The 19856-nt window shown below is 36.9% G+C and overlaps 1 long non-coding RNA gene across 2 annotated transcripts in view; it reads right to left on the bottom strand.

Moving 5' to 3' along the window:
* The window catches only part of LOC144613046 (uncharacterized), a 28399-nt gene extending 9177 nt beyond the window's left edge, over window positions 1–19222 (bottom strand). Inside the window, exons 1-2 of one of the 2 annotated variants that reach the window (XR_013550368.1) lie at window positions 19117–19222; window positions 2245–2349 (exon numbers count right to left, since the gene is read on the bottom strand). This is a non-coding gene — a long non-coding RNA (uncharacterized LOC144613046). The remainder of the gene's footprint in view (window positions 1–2244; window positions 2350–19116) is intronic. The other variant, XR_013550370.1, reaches the window with a different exon arrangement.
* Between the last annotated feature and the right edge of the window lie 634 nt (window positions 19223–19856).

A 19856-nucleotide genomic window follows, 5' to 3' on the forward strand; every position in this document is an offset into this window, starting at 1 on the left:
CTGAGAAGGCTCACAGGTGATACTTAGGCTGCTGATCTTGACCAAACTTCGTGTAACAGGTTATGGACTAGCAGTTTGCAGTCCTATCTGCATATTCACCTTGGGAGCTCTTAATTTTATCAGTACCCAGATCAGATCAATTAAATTAGTCTCTGGGACTGGGATTTAATCATTAGCATGTTTAGGGACACCTGGGTGCCTCAGTGGGTTAAGTGTTTGACTTCAGCTCAGGTCATGATCTCATGATTAGTGAGTTAGAGCCCCACATCACGCTCTGTGCTTGCTGACAGCTCAGAACCTGGAGCCTGCTTGGATTCTATGTTTCTCTCTCTCTCTCTCTCTCTCTCTCTGCCCCTACCCTGCGCTCACTCTCTCTCTCTCTCAAAAATAAAACCTTAAATCAATCATTAACATGTTCAAAGTTCCCTGGTGATTAACAATTTCATTTAATGTTTATTTTTGAGAGCGAGAAAGACAGCACGAGTAGGGGAAGGGCAGAGGGAGGGAGACACAGAATCCAAGCAGGCTCCAGGCTCTGAGCTGTCAGCACAGAGCCCAATGTGAGGCTCAAATTCAACAAACCTTGAGATCATGACCTGACTCAACCTCGGACATTTAACTCACTGAGCCACCCAGTCTCCCCTTACTAATTTTTTTAAAGTTTACTTTTATTTGAGAGAGAGCAAGCAGGGGAGGGGCAGAGAGAGGAGACAGAATAACAAGCAGGCTTCAACTTAGAAACCATGAGACGACCTGAGCTGTGATTAAGAGTCAGACACTTAACCAACTGACCTAATCAGGCACCCCAAACCTCCCTGGTGATTCTAATGTGAAGTCATTATGGTGCAAACCTAAGAGATCCAATATTTAGGGAGAAGCAGACCTCTGGAAATTAAAATTATAAGCAGTAGCATTGTCTTTATCCTCTGCCTGGAAATCTGAAATTAATGTCAAAGTTGAGACAGAGAGTGGGGCGCCCGGGTGACTCAGTCAGTTGAGTGTCTGACTTCAGCTCGGGTCATGATCTCATGGCTGGTGAGTTCAAGCCCCGCGTTGGGCTCTGTGCTGACTGACAGCTTGGAGCCTGGAGCCTGCTTTGGATTCTGTGTCTCCCTCTCTCTCTGCCCCTAACCCACTCACATCCTGTCTCTGTCTCTCTCAAAAATAAACAACAACAACAAAAAAAAATTTGGAACAGAGAAACCATACAAAAGTGATCCTGAAAATACCTAACATGAAAGGTTATTGATAAACATTTATATACAACCTGATGTATATGGCATGAGGTCAGTTTCCTTAAACCATTAAGAAATGAAACAAATGAAAAGATGTTGTGTGTTCATGGTTTGGAAATATTGTTAAAATGTCAATACTACCAAAAGCCATCTATAGATTCAATGTGATCCCTATGAAGATTTCAATGGCATTTTTTTCAAAAGTAAAAAAAAAAAATCTAAAACTTACATGAAACCACAAAAAATCCTGAATAGCCAAAGCAATCCTGAAAAAGGACTAAACAGTAGGGATTATACTTCCTGACTTCAAGCTATATTACATAGTTACAGTCCTCAAAATAGTATATGGTACTGCCATAAAAATAGACAAATCAACGGTATAGAATTGAGAGTTTAGAAATAAACCCAAGCACAAACGGTCAGCTAATATGACAAGAGAGCCAAGAATACTCAGTGGACAAAAGAAAATCTGTTAAATGGTGCTGGGGAAATTGGATATCCAGATGTAGGAGAATGGACCCATATCTTACACTACTAAGAAAAGCTAGCTGGAAATGGATTAAAGACTCAAATATAAGACCTGAAATGATGAAATTTCTGGAGGAAAACATAGGTAAAGAGATCCTTCACCTGGATTTTGGCAATGATTTTTTGGAAAACACATAAAGCATGAATAACGACATAAAAAACACGTGGGACTACCTCAAACTGAAAAGCTTCTGCACAGCAAAACCATCAACAAAGTGAAAAGACAGCCTACAGAATGAAAAAAAAATATTTGCAAACCATTTATCTGCTAAGGGGTCAATATCTAAAATATATGAAGAATTCCTACAACTAAAGAGTAAAAAAATAATCCAATTAAAAATGGAATTTTTTTATATCTGAAACCTAAATAGACATTTTTCCAAAGGTATACAAAAGGTAAACAAGTACATGAAAAGATGCTCAACATCACTAGTCATAGGGGAAATGCAAATCAAAACCACAATGAGATATTATCTCATACCTGTTAGAATAGCCATCATCAAAAAGACAAGATAACAAATGTAGAGGCACATGTAGGGGAGAAGGAACCTTTCACTGTTGATGAATTTGTAAACTGGTGCAGCCACTGTGGAAAACAAAATGGAGGATCCTCAATAATTTAAAAATAGAACTGCCAAATGACCTAACAATTCCACTTTTGGGAATATATCCAAAAGAACAAGCATTCAAAAAGATATCTGCATCCCCATGTTCATAGCAGCATTATTTATAATAGGTTGTTTCCATGCCTTAGCTAAGTGTCCATTGACAGATGAATGGACAAAGAAGTTGTGGTATACTTAGGCAATGGAATTTTTTTTTAATGATTATTTTTGAGAGAAAGAATATGAGCAGGGGAAGAGCACAGAGAGAGAGAGGGAGACACAGAATCTGAAGCAGGCTCCAGGCTCCGAGCTGTCAGCATAGAGACCAATGTGGGGCTCAGACCCACAAATGGTGAGATCGTGACCTGCGCCAAAGTTGGACACTTAACCAACTGAGCCACCCAGGCGCCCCAGGCAATGGAATGTTATTCCACCAAAGAAAATGAGGAAGTCCTGCCACTTACAACATGCGTGGACCTTGAGAATATTATGTTGAATGAAATTAATGAGAAAGGCAAATACTGTGTGATCTCATTTATAAGTGGAATCTAAAAACCGAACTCCTAGACAAAAGGATCAGATTTGTGGTTACCAGAGGCAGGGAGTGAAAGGAGGAGGGATTGAAGTAAGGTGGTCAAAAGGTATAAATTTCAGTCATAAGATAAATAAGCACTTGAGGAGTGCAATGTACAACGTGATGACTATAGCCAACACTGCTGTACAATATATAAAGAAGTAAAGAGAGAGAATGAGAGTTCTCATTCCAAAGAAAAACATTTTTTTTTCTTTTTATGCTTCCCCGTTTTATTGTATCTATGTGAGATGATGAATGCTACATAAACTTAGCACTGTAATTTCATGAAACATGTTAGTCACATCATTATGCCATCTACATTAAACTTATCATAGAGTGATATAGGTCCATTATATCTCAATAAAACTTACAATAGAGTGATCTATGTCAATTATATCTCAATAAAAGTTGTAGCAAAGGATAAAAAGTTATATAAATCTGTTTCAATATTTTTCAAAACATTGTTTTGTGCTAACCAATTTTTTAATATTTGTTTTTTGAGAGAGAGCAAGCATGCATGAGCAAGCAGGGGAGGGGCAGAGAGAAAGGAGACACAGAATTTGAAGCAGGCTCCAGGCTGTGAGCTCTCAGCACAGAGCTGGACACAGGGCTTGAACTCACGAACTGTGAGATCATGACCTGAGCCAAAGTTGGATAATGAGCCACTCAGGCGCTCCTGTGCTAACCAATTCTCAAACACGATGTACATGATGTATTCTTCTGATTGTTAAATAAAAATGTGTTTCTGTAAAAATAAAAAGACTACCTTTTGAGTAAAGCAAGTTCTTATCCAGTCTTGCTGGGGCCCCGGTAAACCCCATGCTCAGAGACCATGTATTTGATGACATGGTTTTTGTGTATAGGACAGATAAGAATTTTCTGGATATCTTGTACCGAGTAGGAATCAAGATTTTTGAGTAGAGAAGCAGGAAAAAAAAATCATTGTTGGTCCAAGAGGAATAAAAATGTACTCTGAACTTTCTTACTTGGATTCTGTATACTTAAGCCCGTAATTTATTGTGTCTTATGTAAATATAGTAAGTGTTAACATAGTAATTAGTCATAATATTGCCAATATATGAAAGGGAGAAAATGCTCTTTTACCTGTAATACTTTTGGGGAAATAGAGACTCATGTATAAGTCTCAACTTTCAATTAATCTTTCAGGTTACTTTCAAATCCATTCCATTAAAAATATGTGTATGCTAATTGAGATATAATTTTTAATGTCTATAGAGGAAGAAAGAGGATGTTGGTTGAGTGTAGTTTCTGGTTAAGTGACTGTGTCTGAAGTTTAGGAAAACAATGACTTCTGTATCTTTTTTTAATCAAATTATTGAAATATAATCAACATATGATAAACTGTGCATCTTTAAACTGTGCAATTTGGTAAGTTCTGACCTATGTATACACGTCTAAAACTGCCACCCCGATCATGATAATGAACAACCATACCCAAGAGTTTCCACCTGCCACTTTTAAATCTTCCCAACTGTCCAGATTGCTCTTTTCTAGGCAACCACTGATCTGCTTTTTGTCGCTAGAGATGAGCTTGCGTTTTCTTTCTAGAATCGTGTATGAATGCATTGCATAGTAGACATTTCTTTTTGCCTAGTTCTTTTCATTCAGCATTTATTTTGAAATTCATCTTTGTTGTTACGTGCATAATTTTTATTGCAGAATACTACTTGAGTAGATGTAACATAGTATAACCATTTATTTGTTAATGAAAATATTGTTTTCAGCTTGAATGATCTGTAAGGATAAAATGGGTGAACTTCAGGTCTCTGCTTGCTGACAGCATCCAATTAGAGCAAACCTCTTTTTCCTTAGATTCTAATTCGAATCCATTAGCCAAAGCTCAAATCCTATAACAGGTACTTTTTAATGTTCTGTTCCTGAGATTCCCTCATGGCTCCCCTTGGAATATGTTTTCCCTCATTGAAAGGAGTTATAAACGCAACTTGTTCAACTACAAGTGTGTTCCTGGTGGTCTTTGGCTAAAGTTCCTTTCTAGGGTCTTTTCTATGTCCTCTAAGTTGCCTAATTTATTGGCAGAAAGTTGTTCATATTATTTTGTTACTATTTAATATCTGTACAATCTATGCTGCTATCACTGAGTTTACCAAGTTTATTGATCTTCTCCAAGATCAATAGGTTTGTTGATTTTCTTGTTTTTCTTTTCTATATCATTGGCATCTGCTAATATTATTTCTGTGCTTCTGTTTACCTTGGGTTTAATTTTCTTTTTTTTTTTTTTATTCTTAAATTGAAATCTGAAGTCCTGGGTTTGAGACCTTTTCTTTTTTTCTAACTGCAGAGGATTTTAGTGCTAGACATTTCTCCCTCAAGTACTGTTTTACAGGCATCCTGCAGATTTTGGTTATGTTGTGTTTTCATTTTAATTGAGCTTCAAACACTTCAATTTCACTTTATATTTCTTTTTTGAATTATAAGCTGTTTAGGAATGTTACTTAGTTTCCAAATAATTGGAGATTTTCCAAATCTTTGATATTTATTTCTAATTCAATTCCAGTACGCTCAGAAAATCTACTTTGTGGAGATTTTCATCATTTCAAAGTTGGTTAGATTAGTTTTATGGCCTAGAACATGAACTACCTTGTTAAAGGTACACAACTGAAAAGAATGCATAAGCTGCTGTGGTGTGTTTCCCAAATGTTAATTAGCTCAAGTTGGTTGATAGTGTTGCTTCATCTTCTATACATATATTTTTAAATATACTTAATATGAAATGGTTCTCAAACTTTAGTATGACCAGAATATACCCAGAGGATTTGTTAAACACAGATTGCTTAGTTTCTAATTCAGTAGTTCCAGGTTTGGCCTGATGATTTGCATTTCTAACAAGTTGCCAAAGTGTTAGTCTGGTGACCTCACTTTGAGAACTCTTTCTCAGTACTCTACCACATTTTCTTCTGTCTGCTTAGAGAAGGAATGAGCAGAATCTTGTTAAGTGTGAAAATTATAAAACTAACTTTCAGTTTTGTGTTTTTTTTTTTTTTTTTTTGTGGGTTTATTGTTTTGGTGGGAGGAGATGTAGCTAAAGGAAGAATAACCTACATGAATGTTGGGTAGGCAAAGAATGGACCACATGATTATTTGTTGACATGTTTTTGGTTATCTAGTATTTGAAACCCTCATCTATGTTCATGGAACATTCCACTCTGATTATTCATGGTTGCAGAATTATTGTTAACTAGAGAAGCAATAAAGTCTAGATATTTATTTTCCCTGACGGTGAAAGCTAGGGCACAGACACATGATCTAAGTGTTTTCATGGTGGTGGTAAGGATGGTCTCCTCAACAAAGTGTTACACAGCAGTAGGGTTAGTGTGATCTGATGTTCTGCTGCTACAGCCACACTATCTCTGCCTTATTGCTACTATGACATAATTTTTGCCAACACTGGATGCCTTGATTTCTGCCCACTTTATTTATTTATTTTTAATTATTTAAATTCAAGTTAGTTAGCATACAGTGTAGTATTGGTTTCAGGAGTAGAACCCAGTGAATCATCATTTACATACAACACCCAGTGCTCATCCCAGCAAGTGCCCTCCTTCATGTTCAGCACCCATTTAGGCCATCCTCCTGCCTACCTCCAGCAACCCTCGGTTTGTTCTCTGTATTTAAAAGTCTCCTTCGGTTTACTGCCCTCTCTCATTTTATCTTTTTCTTCCTTCCCTCCCCCTATGTTCATCTGTTGTTTCTTAAATTCCACATATGAGTGAAGTCATATGATATTTGTCTTTCTCTGACTTATTTTGCTTAGCATAATACACTCTAATTCCATCCACATTGTTGCAAGTGGCAAGATTTCATTCTTTTTGATTGCCGAGTAGTATTCCATTGCATCTATATACTGCATCTTCTTTGCTCATTCATCAGTAGGTGGACATTTGGGCTCTTTCCATAATTTGGTTATTGTTGATAGCACTGCTATAAACATTGTGGTATATATGCCCCTTTGAATCAGTATTTTTGTGTCCTTTGGTTAAATACCTAGTAGTGCAAGTGCTGGGTCATAGGGAAGTTCTATTTTTAATTTTTTGAGGAACCTCCATACCGTTTTCCAGAGTGGCTGCACCAGTTTGCATCCCCACCAAGAGCACAAAAGAGATCCTCTTCACATCCTCGCCAACATCTGTTGTTTCCTTAGTTGTTATTGTTAGCCATTCTGACAGGTGTGAGGTAGTATGTCATTGTGGTTTTGGTTTATATTTCCCTGATGATAAGTCATGTTGAGCATCTTTTCATGGGTCTGTTAGCCATCTGGATGTCTTCTTTGGAAAAGTGTCTATTCATGTCTTCTGCCCATTTCCTCACTGGATTATTTGTTTGGGGGAGGAGTTGAGTTTGATAAATTCTTTATAGATTTTAGATACTAACCCTTTTTTAAAGATTTTATTTATTAATTTTGAGAGAGGCTGAGGCATACATGAGAGTCAGGGAGGGCGAGAGAGAGAGAGAGAGAGAGAGAGAGAGAGAGAGAGAGAGAAGATCCCAAGCAGGCTCCACACTGTCAACACAGAGCCCAATGTGGGGCTTGCACTCATGAACCATGAAATCATGACCTGAGCTGAAATCAAGAGTTGGGAAGTTAACCTCCTGAGCCACTCGGGTGGCCCTGGATACTAACCCTTTATCCAAAATGTTATTTGCAAATATCTCCTTCCATTCCATCAGTTGCCTTTTAGTTTTGTTGATGTGTTCATTTGCCACACAGAAGCTTTTTATCTTGGTGAGGTCCCAATAGTTCGTTTTTGCTTTTATTTCCCTTGCCTCCAAAGACATGTCTGCTAAGCGGTTTCTGTGACTGAGATCAAGGAGATTGCTCCCTGTTTTTTCCTGTAGGATTTTGATGGTTTCCTGTCTCACATTAAGGTCTTTCATCCATTTTGAACTTATTTTTGTGTGTGGTGTAAGAAAGTGGTCTAGTTTCATTCTTCTGCATGTCACTGTCCAGTTTTCCCAGCACCATTTGCTGAAGAGACCATCTTTTTTCCACTGGACACTCTTTCCTAATTTGTTGAAGATCAGTTGGCCATACATTTGTGGGTCTGGTCACTTTAAATAATTTTTTATTTTCTAATATTGCCAGAGATTGTGAGCTACTATTGCTTTTCTGCTAAAGTTAGTCAGTCAGTGCATATAGCTTGCAAAACAAAACCTGATCAATACCGAAGACATGGGCTGGTAATGATGTAGGTTACAGATGATCTGGTTCAGTTTTATTGCTTGTTTTCTGATTGGTCTTTTAAGTTTCTTGTCTTGCATAACTGTTCTGGCTATGATTTCCAACTCTGTTCAATAAAAATGACAAGAGTGGGCATCCTTGTCTTATTCCTGAGCTTACAAGAAAAGTTTTCAGCTTTTCACCATTGAGTGTGACGTTGGCTGTAGGCTTGTCATATATGGCCTTTATTATGTTGACGCACATTCCCTCTACAGTTGCTTTGTTGAGAGTTTTTATCAAAAATAGAAATTGAAATTATTTTTAAGTAGGCTTCATTCCCAGTGTAGAGCACAACCCCAAGAGCTGAGATCAAGAGTTGAACACTCACTTGGCTGAGCCACCCAGGGTCCCTGTGTTTTGTCATGATTTTTCTGCATTTATTAAGACTGACTATATGATTTTTATCCTTCATTTAGTTAATGTGGAGTATCATCTTGACTGATTTGCAGATATTGGACCATTCTTACATCCCTGGAATATGTCCCACCGCATCATGATGAATGATCCTTTTAGTGTATTGTTGAATTTGGTTTGCTAATGTTTTGTTGAGGATTCTTACATATATATTCATCAGGAATATTGGCCTGTAGTTTCTCTGGGTTTTGTTTTTGTTTGGTTTGGTTGTTGTTTTTTTGTTTTTTTTTTTTTTGTAGTGCCTTTGTCTGGTTTTCATATTAGGGTAATAGTGGGCTCAGAATGAATTTGAAAGTATTCCATCTCTTTTATTTTTTGAATCGAGTGGAAAGGATAGGTAGTAATTCTTTTTTAAATGTTTGGTAGAATTTACCTATGAAACCATCTGGGTCTGGGCTTTTTGTTTGTTGGTAGGTTCTTATTTTCGTTTTTTACCAATTCAGTTTTATTGGTAGTAATCAGTCTGTTCAAGTTTTCTATTCCTGATTCAGTCTTGGAAGATAGTATTTTTCTAGAAATGGATACTTTTCTTCTAGGTTGTCCAATTTGTTGGCAAGTAATTTTTCATAGTAGTCTCCCATAATCCTTTGTATTTGTTATGTTGATTGTAACCTCTCTTTCATTTCTGATTTTCAGTCCTATTTTTCTTGATGATTCTGGCTAAAGATTTATCAATTTTGTTATCTTTACAAAGAACTAGCCCTTAGTTTCGTTGACCTTTTCTATTTTTTTGAAGTTTCTATTTCATTTATTTCTGTTCTGATACTAATAACTTCCCTCTAATGACTTTGGGCTCTGTTTGTTATCTTTATAGTTCCTTTAAGGTGTAAGTTTAGATGGGTTTATTTGAGATTTTTGTTTCTTGAAGTAGGCCTGTATAGCTATAAAATTACTTCATAAAACTACTTTTGTTGTATCCCAAAGATTTTATACTACAGTGTTTCCATTTTTGTCACCAGGCATTTTTTTTTTCCTCTCTTCTTTAATTTCTTCATTGACCCATTGGTTGTTTGGTAGTATGTTGTTTAGCCTTGACATGTTCATGTTTCTTCCCATTCTTTTCTTGTAATTGATTTCTAGTTTCATACTATTGTGGTTGGGATAGATGATTGATAGGATTTCAGTTTTCTTAAATTTATTAATACTTGTTTTGTGGCCTAACATATGATCTATCCTAGAGAATGTTCCATGTGAACATTGAAAAGAACACTTGAAAAGATTGTATGTACTCTGCTGTTTTTGGATGGAATGTTCTGAATATATTAAGTCTAATGTGTCATCCAAAGACATTGTTTCCTTATTTTCTGTCTGGATGATGTATCCATATTGATGTAAGTGGGTGTTAAAGTCCCTACTATTATTGTATTACTGTCGATTTTTCCCTTTATGTCTGTTAGTATTTGCTTTATATGTTGAGGTGCTCTGATGTTCAGTGCATAGATATTTACAATTGTTATATCCTCTTGTTGGAATTATCACTTTATCATTATGTAATTCCCCTCTTTGTCTCTTGTTACAGCCTTTGTTTTAAAGTCTATTTTGTCTTACATAAGTATTGCTACCCTGGCATTTTTCTGCTTCCGTTTGCATGAAATATCTTTTTCCATCCCTTCACTTTCAGTCTGTATATAGCTCTAGATCTGAATTGCAACTTGTAGGTAGCATATAGATAGGTTATTTTCTTTATTTAATTTTTTTAATTTTAATTTTTAAATTAAATTAAATTTTTAATTTTTATTTTATTTTATTATTTTTATGTTTATTTTTATTTTATTCCATTCAGTTACCTTATGTTTTTTGATTGGAACACTTAGTCCATTTACATTTAAAATAATTATTGAACATTTAAAATAATTAGCTATGTACTTACTGCCATTTTGTTGTTTTCTCATTGTTTTTTTAGTTCTTTTCTGTTCCTTTCTTCTCTTGCTCTCTTTCTCATGCTTGCATTTTTTTCTCTTTTGTATGTGTGTTTCTGTATCTATTATAAATTTTGGGTTTGTGGTTGCCATGAGGCTCATATATAACATCATCTGTATATAGGATCCTGTCTATATTAAGTTGATGGTCACTTAAATTTGAACACATTCTAAAAGCAGTACATTTCTACACCTCCCTCCCCTCTGCCTTTTATTTATATGATATCATATTTTACATTTTAAATTTTGTGTATCCCTTACCTAAATTGTGTAGATAAAATTAGTAACACTACTTTTGTGTTTAAATAAACATTCATATTAGCTTTATAAGTGATTGATCTACTTCTGTGTTTGTTTCTTCTAGTGTAATATTTTTCTTTTCATAATTTTCTTCCATGTATAGCCTTTTATTTTGCACTTTAACATTTCTTTTTCTTTCTTTCTGTTTTTTTTTTTTTTTAACTGTTTATTTTTGAGAGAGAGAGAGAGAGAGAGAGAGAGCTTGAGCAGGGGAAGAACAGAGAGAGGGAGACACAGAATCCAAAGCAAGCTCCAGGCTCTGACCTGTCGACACAGAGCCCGACATGGGATTGAACTCATGAGCCATGAGATCATGACCTGAGCTAAAGTCAGATGCTTAACCAACTGAACCACCCAGGTTCCCCTGCACTTTAACATTTCTTGTAAGGCCCATTTAGTGGTAATGAATTTAACTTTTGTTTATCTGGAAAACTTTCTCTCTCCTTTAATGCTGAATGATAACCTCGCTGGGCAGGGTATTCTTGGTTCTGGAATTTTTTCTTTTAGCACATTGCAGGTCAGAAGGGAGTAGCATAATATATTCAAAGTTTCTGCTGAAATTTCAACTGATAGCTTTATGGGGTTTACCTTGTACATCACCATTTGCTTTTCTTTTGCTGCTTTTAGGACTTTCTCTTTATTTTTAATTTTTCCATTATAATTATTATGCCTCTTGGTAGGGACCTTCTTGGGTTCATTTTATTCAGGGACTTCTCTGCTTCTTGGACTTGATTATTCCTTTCTGAGATTAGGGAAGTTTTCAGATTTTTTTTCTTATTTCTGACAATATTTTCTTTTTAGTTGAAATATTATGTTCATGTTTTTTTTTTTTAATTTTTTCTTTTAACGTTTATTTATTTTTGAGACAGAGAGAGACAGAGCATGAACAGGGGAGGGTCAGAGAGAGAGAGGGAGACACAGAATCTGAAACGGGCTCCGGGCTCTGAGCTGTCAGCACAGAGCCCGATGCGGGGCTCGAACTCAAAAACCGTGAGACCATGACCTGAGCCGAAGTCAGCCGCTTAACCGACCGAGCCACCCAGGCGCCCCTATGTTCATGTTTTAATGTAATTACTTATATATTTAGGATTAATTGCCCACTATTTTCTTCATAGATATTTTAAAATTTATTATTAAATATAATTGATATACAATGTTATATTAGTTTCAGGTAGACAACATAGTGATAAGTGTAGTCCCCATCTGTTACCACACAACATTATTACAGTATTATTAACTGTATTCCTTATGCTGTACTTTTCATCCCTGTGACTTACCAGTGACTGGAATTTTATACCTGTTAATCCCCTTCACCTATTTTACCCATCTCCCTCAACCACATCCCTCTGGCAACCCCAAGTTTGTTCTCCGTATATAAGAGTCTGTTTGGGGTTTTTTTGTCTCTTTTTTTTTTTAAGATTTCACATATAAGTGAAATCATATAGTATTTGTTTTTCTCTGACTTATTTTCACTTAGCATATTATCTTCTAGGTCCATTCATATAGTCATGAATGACAGGACCTCATTCATTTTATGGCTGAGTAGCATTCATTGTACATATATACCATATCTTCTTTATACACTCGTCTATCAGTGGACACATTTGTCTCCCTATCTTGGCTGCTGTAAATAATGCTGCAATAAACATAAAGATGCATATATATGTTCAAATTAGTGTTTGCACCTTTTTTTTTTTTTTTTTTTTGACAAATACTCAGTAGTGGAATTACTGGATTGGATGGTATTTCTGTTTTTAACTTTTTGAGGAAACTCTGTGATGTTTTCCATAGTAGTTACACCAATTTACATTCCCACCTACAGTACATGAGGGCTCTCTTTTCTCCACATCCTCATTAACACTTGTTATTTGTCCTCTTTTTGATACTAGGCAATACTAGGCGTTCTGTCAGTTATGAGGTGATATCTCATTGTGGATGTGATTTGCATTTCCCTGATGATTAGTGACGTAAAGCATCTTTTTATGTGTCTGCTGGCCATTTGTATATCAACTTTGGGAAAATGTCTAGTCAGGTACTCTGACCATTTTTTAATCAGATTTTTTTTTTTTTTTGGTTGAGCTCCCTAAGTTCTTTATATATTTCTTATTTTAACCCCGTGTTAAACCTATCATTTGTGAATATCTTCTCCCATTCAGTTGGTTTCCTTTTTGTTTTGTTGATGGTTTCCTTTGCTGTTCAGATGGTTTCTATTTTGGTGTAGTCCCAATAGTTTATTTTTGCTTTTGTTTCCATTGCCTGAGGAAACATATCCAGAAAAATGTTGTAAGGGTGATATTCAAAACATTACTGCCTCCATTTCTTTTTAGGAGTATTATGGCTTCAGGTCTCCCTTTTAGGTCTCTGTTTTAAGTTTATTTTTGTGTATGATGCAAGAAGGTGGTCTAGTTTTATTCTTTGATATGTAGCTGTCCATTTTTTCCAGTACTATTTGCCAAAAATATGGCCTTTTCCCCATTGTATATTCTTGCCTCCTTTGTGCAGGTTGACTATATAAGTGTGGAATTATTTCTGGGCTTTCTATCCTGTACCATTAATCTACGCATCTATATTTGTGCCAGTACCGTACTGTTTGGATTATTATAGCTTTGTAGCACAGTTTGAAATTTGGGATTGTGATACTTTCAACTTTGTTCTTTCACAAGATTGCTTTGTTATTTAGTGTTTTTTTTGTGGTTCTATACAAATTTTAGAATTACTCTAATCTGGTAAAAATGATTTGCTATTGGTATTTTTGATAGAGATCACATTGAATCTGCAGATTGCTTTGGATAATATTGTATTTTTAACAATATTTATTCTTCCAATCCATGGTATATCTTTCTTTTGTTTGTGCTGTCTTGAATTTCTTTCATGAATACCTTACAGTTTTTAGAGGACAGGTTTTTCAGCTTCTTGGCTAAATTTATTCCTAGGTAATTTATTATCATTGGTACAATTTTAAGTGGGATTGTTTTCTTATCTATTTCTATTACTTTGTTATCAACCTTTAGAAACAACAGGTTTTCTGTATATTGTATCATGTAAACTGACTGAATTCATTTGTCAGTTCTAATAGGTTTTTGGTGGAACTTTAGGGTTTTCTATATAGTATGTCATCTACAAATAGTAAAATTTTACTTCTTCCTTATCCATTTAGATGACTTTTATTTCTTTTTATTGTTTTACTGCTGTGACCAGGACTTTCAGAATTATGGTGAATGAAAGTTGTGAGAGTGGACATCCTTGTCTTATTCCTGATCTTAGAGGAAAAGTTTTTAGTTTTTCACCATTAAGTATAACATTAACTGTAGGTTTTTCATATGTGGCCTTTATCATGTTGAGGTGTGTTCCCTCTAAACCAACTTTATTGAGTGTTTTTATCATAAACAGGTGTTGTATTTTGTCCCATGCTTTTTCTGCACCTATTGAGATGATCATGTGGGTTTTATCCTTTCTCTTGTTAATGTGATGCATCACATTTGACTGATTTGAGGATGATGAATTACCCTTGCCTCCCTGGAATAAAGCCCACTTGATCATGGTAAATGATCACTTTAATGTATTCTTGAGTTCAGTTTGCTAATATTTTGTTGAGGATTTTTGCATCTGTGTTTATCAGAGATATTTGCCTGTAATTTTCTCTTTTGTAGTGCCTTTGTCCTGTTTTGGTATCAGGGTAATGCCAGCCTCATAGAATGAATAAGGAAGTATTCCTTTTTATATTTTGTGGAATGTTTTAAGAAGAATAGGTATTAACTCTTCTTTAAATGTTTGGTAGAATTCATCTGTGCAGACATCTAGTCGTGGACTTTTGTTTGTTGGGTTTTTGGTTTTGGTTTTTTGATTATTGGTTCAATTTTGCTACTAGTAACTGGTCTGTTAAAATTTTCTACTTCTTCCTGATTCATTGTTAGAAGCTAGCTATTTATCCAGCTGTTATTTCTTCAAAAAAGTTTTCTCCCACCTTCTCTCTCTTCTCCTTCTGGAACCCATATAATGTAAATGTTATTTACATATGTTATTATTGATTTTGCTGCAGAGGTCCTAATCCTCATTTTAAAATTCTTTTTCTTTTTTGCTGTTCAGCTTAAGTGTCTTCCAGATTGCTGATCCATTCTGCATCCTTTTAATCTGCTGTTGATTTTCTCTAACATATTTTAAAATTCCAGTTATTCTTCAGCTCTGATTGGTTCTTTCTTATATTTTCCATCTCTTTGAAGTTCTCCCTAGGCTCATCCACCCTTCTCTCAAGTCCAGTGAATATCTTTCAGACCATTACTTTGAGTTATTTATCAGGTAGATTGCTTATCTCCATTTTATTTCATTATTTTTCTGTGATTTTATCTTGTTCTTTTGTTTGGAACATAGTCTCTGTTTCATTTTGTCTCTCTGTGTTTATTTCTATGTTTTACATAGTTCAGCTACCTTTCCTGGTTTTGAAAGTGGTAGCCTTATGTAGAAGGCATCCTATGATGTCTTGGAACACAAAACCCCCTGGTCACCAGAACCAGGAGCTCAAAGAGTGTCCCTTGTATGCTCTGTGTGTGCCCTTCTGTTGTGACTGAGCCTCAACTCTTTGGATGCGCTGGTGGGCAGGTCTCTGTCCCCTGCATGGCTGGCTGAGAAGCCCTGCTGCAGCCCCAGCAGGTGTGCTGGTGGGTGGGGCCAGCCCTTATCCCAGCTGACTGCCATGATCAGCTGTATCTGCTGCTGGTGCACTGGTGGGCAGGGTCTGCTCCTGGCCCAGCTAGCTGAGAGGCCCAGCTGCAGCTACTCCAGGCACACTGGTGTGTGAGATTAGCTTTCCCATCCTTTTGATGGGACACTAGTCCCAGCGGAGGCCACCTGACCAGTGTTGTGGGGGCAGTAGTCGCTTTGGAGGGATGCCAATCGTGGTGAGGCTGCCTGCTAGGTGAGGCAGGGCCGGCGTGGTTCGGAGGGGTTGTCTGCTGAGGTAAGCAGATTGGGTGGGGCAGGTCTATAGGGGCAAGCACTGGTATCAAGGTAAATGGAGAGTGTCAAAACTGGTTCTGCAACCATTGGTGGTCTAGGCTGAAGGAGGAGAAGAAAAATGGCACCTGCCAGCACTCCTGTTTCCAGAGAAAGCTCCCACAGATCCCTGACTCTCTGGCACATGTCCTAAAATTGTCCATAAATCTCCTTCATGTATAACTCAGGTGCTACTCAAACTGCTTCTGCACTGGGTCACCTGCTGAAATGCATCTGTGATAGGTGGTGACTCAGGATCATTCTACTCTGCCATCTTCCTTCTCTCACATTTTCTTCATCTATTCATCAGTGGACGTTTAGGTTGTTTCCATTTCTTGACTATTGGAAAATGCTGCAACGAACATAGGGGTGCATAAATCTTTTTGAATTAGTGTTTTCAATTTCATCAAATACTCAAAAGTGGAATTGCTGGATTGTTTGGTAATTGTATTTTTACTTTTTGACTTGTTTTAAATATAGATGCTTCCCGATGCCTACAGAGCAAGTATCCAAAGCAATTTTTTATTTTATTTATTTTTAAACATTCACTTATTTAAGAGAGAAAGTGTGAGCAAGGGAAAGGGTAGAGAAAGAGGAAGAGAGAGAGAATCCCAAGCAGGCTCTGTGCTGCTAGCACAGAGCCCAATGTGGGGTTTAAACCCACAAACCATGAGATCATGACCTGAGCCAAAATCAAGAGTTGGACACTTAACTGACTGAGCCACCCAGGTGCCCCCAAAACAATTTTTAAAGTGTAAAGTAAATAGGAATTACCTCATTCTAAATTTTGTATTTATAGATTAGTTTTTAAATTTGGTTTCACCAAAACTAATACATATAAGAAATAGTATAAAAATTCATGAAAGCTGAGTATCCACTAGGATTGTCTCTCTCCTTGGCTGTATTTTGCCTGGGGGCAGAAAAGGGGATCATGTGTCTCTTGAGGCCAATAAATTTCAAGGTCAGTCTTCTGTAAGCAATATGCAAAACACAGTGTTTTGTTATTAAGAAGCTGGCTTTATAGTAAGCCCACTCACCACACCCCTTTCCTTCAAAAGATGGCAACAGGAATGACCAGAATGATGGAGTTGATATCTGTTAATCTTTCCAAGTTTATCGAAGTTTAGTGCTTCCTAAATCTTTTTGAAGAAAAAGTCATAAGAATGTCTTGTAATTTTTCATGCATTTTAAGTCCAGTTTTATGTGTTTAGTTCTAGGGGCCTTTTTCGTCTTCTGCAAGATGTAAGCTACATTTTGTTCCAGTGTAAAGTAACTTTTATAAAGTATTCTAATACCATTCTTATTTAGGAAAAGAGGCTTTAAGGAAAAGTAAATAGAATGTCTATATTGGTTAACAAATTTAGTGTTGTTGTGTTAGGATGACCTGTGTTTTATTATGTTTTTTAATGTTTATTTATTTTTTGAAAGAGAGAGACGGAGTGTGGGCGGGGGGAAGGGCAGAGAAAGGAGACACAGGATCGGAAGCAGCCTCCAGGCTCTGAGCTGTCAGCACAGAGCCTAAGGTGGGGCTGGAACTCACAAACAATGTGATGATGATCTGAGCCACCCAGGTGCCCCTCCTAAATAGTTAGGATAGATAGGTTGTTAAAATTTGGGTCTTTGTGAGAGCCAGAGAGCGCTCACGGAAGCAGTTATTTCACATCCTTTTGAACCACACCATGGTTCTTTTACCCTTTGTCTCTTCTCCCCCATTTGACTTTACTTTTTCACCCTCTTTCTATGTGTGAGCCAAAGTCTATAATAACTTCGCCACTCAATTATCTGAAAACCTCTTTCACTTACTCCTGAATAGCCTTGCTTGTCTGGGTCTAATAAGGCATTCTACATGAAAGCCAGTAGTAGTGAAAAGCCTGGCAAATGTCTGGATGACTTTCTCGGGTTGGTCTGAGATTTAGCAGAGATTAAGCACCGAGTCCCAAATACCAGTAATGCAGTTTAGAAACTGTAGGATTGAACTTCATTATGGCTAGGGCTTGCAGAATAGTGATTATTTTGTCATTGTGATGAATCGTATTGTCCTCAGTCAGTTTGGGTGCTCAAGAAGAGTTATCACTTAATTACAATGGAATGAAAACAAAAAATGTTAGTTTTTCCAATAACTGCATCCACTTCTAAAATTGTTGAATACCCTTTTCTTGCTGTTTTACCTTGTTAGGAACCCTTTGGACGATACTGTGGAAGAAGGCCAGGAACTTTCTTGGCCATTTTCTGTTTACCAAGCCTTCTTCATTTGTAGGCATATGGACATGCTACACCATCACTAGGAGAGCCATAGTACCCCACGCCTCCCTTTGGGATTGTCTGGTTCTTTGTGATGCTGGTGATCTCTGCTGATGCGGTGGTTTCCTGGTTTCTATGAATTTGGTTTGGATGTGTTTCCTTAGTGTTGTCTTACTTTGAAGGGAGGGGAGATTTAAAAGCTAGATCAAGTGGGTTTGGTTGCCCCTCTGAGTCTGAATTTTGTTTTTAAGTTTAATGAGAAAACTTTGAAGGATAATAACGCCATCTGATTGCTAGTTTAGGAAGAAAACTCCGCTAAGTCAGAGATGGTCTAAACAGGAGTAATAGTGGAGGCGGAGACCACTTGGGGGCTGATGCAGAAGTCTGGATGAGAGATGATTGTGGCTAAGATTAGAATACTGGTGAAGCAGCTGGATTCAAGCGATATTTTAACTGCTGAGCCAGCAGAACTTACGGGTGGATTGGATACAAGTGTGAAAGAAAATAAAGAGTGAAGGCCCACAGGTTCACCCAGAATCTACAAGGAAACCATTAAAACCACTGCCAAAGGTGAGAGAACTCATTGGTGTTCAACTGGGGCCAAGGATGAGAATAGGAAGCAAATGATGTAATCAGAGGGTAGCAACTTCAAAAAAGAGACAGTGGAATAATGGTGCCGAACAAAGGTGCATCCTTCCTCTCTGACCCCGTGAGTCTCCATGGGACCCATTTCCACTTCCCCATGAAGTGGAAAACTATCTGGTTTGAGGAAAGTGGTATCATCCACCGAAAACAGGTGTCAGGTAGGATAGAATAGAGAAAGGGCTGGAAGGAAGATAAAAAATCTAGAGAGATTTATTCATAATTAAATGATACTGAAGGCACACAAGGATAGAGGCTATAAATGAGGCTGGATGATGCAAGTGTGTTGGAAGATCTTAGCACTATTAGGTAAAAGCTGTCATGGAAAATGGGCTGAAGGCACATGTTAATGATACAGGGAAAGAAATACTGAGCGGGAAAATTTGCTTTAAAGGCCAAATGATATACTTACCATTGCCAAACCTCTGTCTGGAATGTTAGCATCATGGTTACACACATCCTGTGTTGATGAGAAGGCATGCATAGGGGCCCTGTCTCTGTTTTACACTTTAACTTGATGGGCCATTTCTAATTTCTACATTTACTGTTGAGTAATTGTGACATCAGAAGAAAGTCATCCAATCATGGTTTTCTGCTTTTCTTTTCAAATGTCTTCCCTCTTTTATTAGTCTTGTACCCTTTCTCACTATCTGTACTACTTCTCACTTCTCACTTGCTTTATAGGTTATGGTCTACTATATAATGTACTGACATTCTAACATCTTATTTTAAGTTTGAAACTGATTTTTGGTGGTTTTTCCACCAGGAGTTTGAAAATACTCAACTAGGATGTATCTCTTGTCACAAATCTCAGCCATCATGATATCAACCATTCTTTTATTTATTTATTTTTTTTGGAAAGTGAACCTTGTTGTCTGGATGACCAGACATCCTGTCACCTTGAGACATCATTAATGGCATAAAGTCCATATCTGTATAGTTAGCATCTAGGTGATCCCTCTCATGTGAAACATAAGACAACATCATCATACAAAACATGAAATGTGTGACAAAGCTAAATATTGTTCCTTCTCTATCAAATTTTAATTACTCGTATGTTGATGACTCTACATGTACCACCTTATCAGTACATGTCACACTTTGTTTTCGAATCTCTCTGTGACTCGTTTGACAGGATTTGAGGTTTGAAGT

The sequence above is a fragment of the Panthera onca genome, chromosome D1, assembly GCF_046562875.1.
Source record: "Panthera onca isolate mPanOnc1 chromosome D1, mPanOnc1 haplotype 2, whole genome shotgun sequence".
Taxonomy (NCBI): Eukaryota; Metazoa; Chordata; class Mammalia; order Carnivora; family Felidae; genus Panthera; species Panthera onca.